General features: G+C 41.8%; 1 pseudogene; it reads right to left on the bottom strand.

The window, feature by feature from the left end:
- Positions 1 to 2,693: 2,693 nt before the first annotated feature.
- LOC141519179 (heme oxygenase 1 pseudogene) lies at positions 2,694 to 3,561 on the bottom strand (annotated as a pseudogene).
- Between the last annotated feature and the right edge of the window lie 639 nt (positions 3,562 to 4,200).

The following is a 4,200-nucleotide window of genomic DNA, read 5'->3' as shown; positions in this document are numbered from 1 at the left end:
AAAGATCAAGAGATCAGTTAATCTCTGAAAAGGAGGACTAAGTATTATCTGTAGGCCTAGTATGCAAAGCACATGCTTATTAACTAGGTCAGGCAGGATCCCACCCAGCTGTGAAACCCAGTATCTAACCTGTGAGTGTTTTCCCTGAATAAAGAACTTTAGAGATTAGGATCACTCAGAAATGGCTTCCCTTGAGAGCTGAGCCTCATGCACAAACCAGTTCTGAGCAGGAACTGCTGAAGACTTTTACCCCACCTGCACATTAAATGTCCACTAATCAGGGTTAAGTTTCCCTTATCAAGAGAATTCCCTGAAGATATAAACCTGATTTATGGTATTTCAGAGTTTTTCTTGGGGTTTCCAAAAGAAACTATTCAATATCAATCTATTGATTATCGACCAGATTAATTAATAAATAAATTGATAAAATCTAGAAACCTTGCCTCTTGAGATTTTATTTGCTAGACCAAATAGAGGACTTTTCAACCAATAGAAAGTTTTTTCAAAACAAAATCCCTAAACCATATTCTAGGAAAATGGGCCAGATGTGAATATGTAATATGTAAACTGTAATACATGAATGCACTTATTTTTTATCCTAATAGGAAAACTTTCTAGTTTACCATAAAGAGTTATCCATATCCTTTTATACATATGTATATGCGCATGATACTTGAGGGTTTTAATTTTTTTGCTCTAACTTTTTTGCCCAATACCCAACCCAGAGTCCTATATAAGGGGGGGGGGGGGCATTTAATAAATATTTGTTGAATTCCATTGGGTTAAAATGGATGAACCATTCAGATGAACTTATATGGCAGAAAGTCAGTAGAAGTCTAAATCTCTTTAGGAAAAAAGCTTCTTTTCCTTCTTTAGAAAGCTTAAATGGTGTCCTTGCCTCCCTATAGTAACTTTGGTGTACTTGTCTTGCTCTCTTTCTCTCACTCTCTCCTGATCCTCTCCTTCAGCTTTTTGTATAATCACATAATCTTTGAAAATATAAGGAATTTAATCCCACATACTATATTTCCCTGGACTATTTGTAACTATCAGTTCCATATACAGTAAATTCCTTATTTAAGAAATGATTTAGAAGGATTCTTTTTTTTTCATTCTTTTTTTTTCAAGGCAATGAGGTTAAGTGGCTTGCCCAAGGCCACACAGCTAGGTAATTATTACGTGTCTGAGGATGGATTTGAACTCAGGTACTCCTGACTCTAGGGCCAGTGCTCTATCCACTGTACCACCTAGCCACCCCCAGTACTTTTCTTTATCACCCATTGACTCCATCTTTTTACTATATTATACCACTATATTCACTCCTTTCTGTGCCTTGTCTATACATGCTCCTTTTAACTGCTCTTATAAATGAGAAAGTTCATATGCATTATCAGTATCTTCTGCCCATGCAGGAATACAAGCAGTTCAACATCATTAAGCTACTCATGATTAGTCCTTCTTGTTCACCCCACTCTATGGTGCCCCCATGTCCTGTATCTGGAGTTCAAACTTTCTTTCCATCTCTGGTTGTTTCAATATGAAAGTTTGAAAGTCCCCTTTTTCATTGAAGGTCTATTGAAAGAGGATGCTATATTTTGCAGGGTAGCTGATTCTTGGTTGTAAACCAAGATCTTTTGCCTTCCAGAATATCATATTCCAAACCCTTTCAGCCGTTAATGTAGATGCTAATACATTCTGTGTAATTCTGACTATAGAAACATCATATTTCTGGCAACTCTTAGTATTTTCTCTTTGACTTGGGAATTTTAGAGTTTGGATATAATATTCCTGGAAGTTTTTCCTTTATGATCTCTTTCAGGAGGTGATCAGTGAATTCCCTCAATTTCTATTTTATCCTTTGTTTCTAGGATATCAGGGCAATTTTGCTGTATTACTTCTCAGAAAATGAAGTCTAGGCTCTTTACCTGGTCATGATTTTCGGGTAGCCCAACAATTTTAAAATTTTCTCCTTTGGATCTATTTTCAAGGTCAGTTGTTTTTCCATTGAGATAATTAACATTTTCTTAAGTTCTTGCAAAGTCATCAGCTTCCTTTAGTTCCATTCTGCATTTGAAGGAGTTATTTTCTTTTTTTTTATGATAACACTGTTTATTGAAAGTTTACAGATAGACTCAAGGTCACTGACAGTCAAACCGTGTTATTTAAACACACACACACACACGCACACATACACACACACATACACACACACACAGGCTAAACCCCTCCCCCTGACCTTGGGGGAAAAAAACAAAAAACAAACCCAAACATTGTGAAACCAAGATAAACAAAATCTCACAGAAAACTGGCTTCTAAGAAGACACAACATGCTAAAATGCAAAAGTAGAAACTGTCTAGAGGCCAAAGGGAAAGTGGTCACTCAGGTCAAACAGGGAAGCCAGGAGCTGGGCTTGGCAGGTCATTTTTCAGGGTTGGGAGCTCAGTCTCTTTGGGTCTTCTTGGGGGGTGGTCCTTGGTAGGAACTGGGAAAGAGTGGTACATCTGTGGGCAGTCCCTGAGAACCCCTTTCAAAGTCGAGTCCCTCAGGCCAGCAGTGTTTTGGGTCAGTGGGGGGCTCTCCTCTACCTTCTCCAGGGAGCGGTCCACAATGACCCAAGGAGATCCATCTAGTGAATATTCTTAGGCTCAGGAGGGGAGAGGAGACCGTGGGAGCTCCCCTGGAGTGTCTCTTCTGTTTGATTCACATGGCATAGAACCCCATAGCGACCGTAGCCAGGATGGAGAGGATGAGGATCCAATGGAGGAGGGGCAAGTGGAAAAAGACTTTGCGGGGGCTTCTGGGGAAAATCTCTGTGGAGGTAGGGCCTTGTCCTTTGTCACCAGCCCTTTTTCGAAGTGTCTGATTCTCAGAAAGATTTCCATTCTCTTGGTTCTTGATAACAACTCCTGTAACTCTTCAAACATCTGGATATTCAGGAGGAAGGATGTCTGTGCCTCCTCTACCACCTTCTTTTTGATGGCTGGGCTCAACCCAATGGCATTCATCCAGGAATGGTATAGCTGCTTGAACTTGGTGGCATTGTCGATGGCTGGAAAACTGAAGAAGGCCACTCCTTCTCCTGTGCTGGGGAGCCCCAGGGACTTCTGTGCAATCCTCTTAAGGATCTGATCTCCAGAGAGACACCCCAGGTAACACGGGTAGGCATGGGCCACCAGCAGCTCAGGCTCGGTGTGACCCACGTCATGAAGCTGATTCACGTACTTCTCTGTGGCTGCCGAGAAAGGGATCTCCTTTCTCCACTGGAGCCCATACCAGAACTCCATATCCTGCTCCAGGGCAGGAGTGCAGTTCAACTCTTCGGAGAAGAAGACTGGGGAGATGGCAGGGTGGGTCTTGTTGCACTCCATCTCCTCTTCCAAGGCCAAATAGATGTGATACAGAGAAGATGTCACCATCTTGAAGCCCTCCTGGGGCACCTGCCCCTTCTGGAAGTTCTTGAGGAACTCCACATTCTCGGTGTGGGTGTGGACCTTCTGAGTGGCTTCCTTCAGGGCCTCAGACAAATCCTGGGGTGAGCTGTGGGACAGTGGGGCGTCCATGGTGGCAGCGGGCGGAGCAGCCCAGGAGTTATTTTCCTTAGGGAACTTTTTTATGTCCTTTTCCAGCTGACTAATTCTGCTTTTTAAGGCATTCATCTCCTCATTTGCCTTTTTCTGTTGCTTTTTTCCATTCAGTCTAAACTGGTTTTCAATGTTATTTTCTTCAGGTTTTTTTTTTGTATTTCTTTCACCAAGTTGTTGACTTGGTTTTCATGGTTTGTCTGCATTACTCTCATTTCTCTTCCCAAGTTTTCTTCTACCTCCCTTAATTGCTTTTCAAAGTCTTTTTTGAGCTCATCCATAGCATGAGCCCATTTTCTGTTTCTCTTGGAGGTTTTGCGATACAGAAGCTTCGATTTTTTTTCATCATCTGAGTATGTATTTTGGTCCTCCATGGGACCAAAGTAATTATCTACAGTCTGATTCTTCTTTTTTCTGCTGTTTGCTCATTTCCTCAGTCTATGACTGATTTACCTCACTTCCAATGTGGTTTTGGGGGATTTGGTAGATAATCTACAGAGATCTTAATTCCTCCAAGGTCTTATGAGAGGCTCTGACTGCTCTCTTGCCTATATTCAGGCAAGTCCCCTCTGCCCAGATGCTGTGAAGATGGTCCCTGCTCAACTGTGGTGGTGTTGT

The sequence above is a fragment of the Macrotis lagotis genome, chromosome 3, assembly GCF_037893015.1.
Source record: "Macrotis lagotis isolate mMagLag1 chromosome 3, bilby.v1.9.chrom.fasta, whole genome shotgun sequence".
Lineage (NCBI taxonomy): Eukaryota > Metazoa > Chordata > Mammalia > Peramelemorphia > Peramelidae > Macrotis > Macrotis lagotis.
The sequence above is the reverse complement of the archived record's forward strand: the minus strand, read 5'-3'. Positions and strand labels throughout refer to the sequence as shown.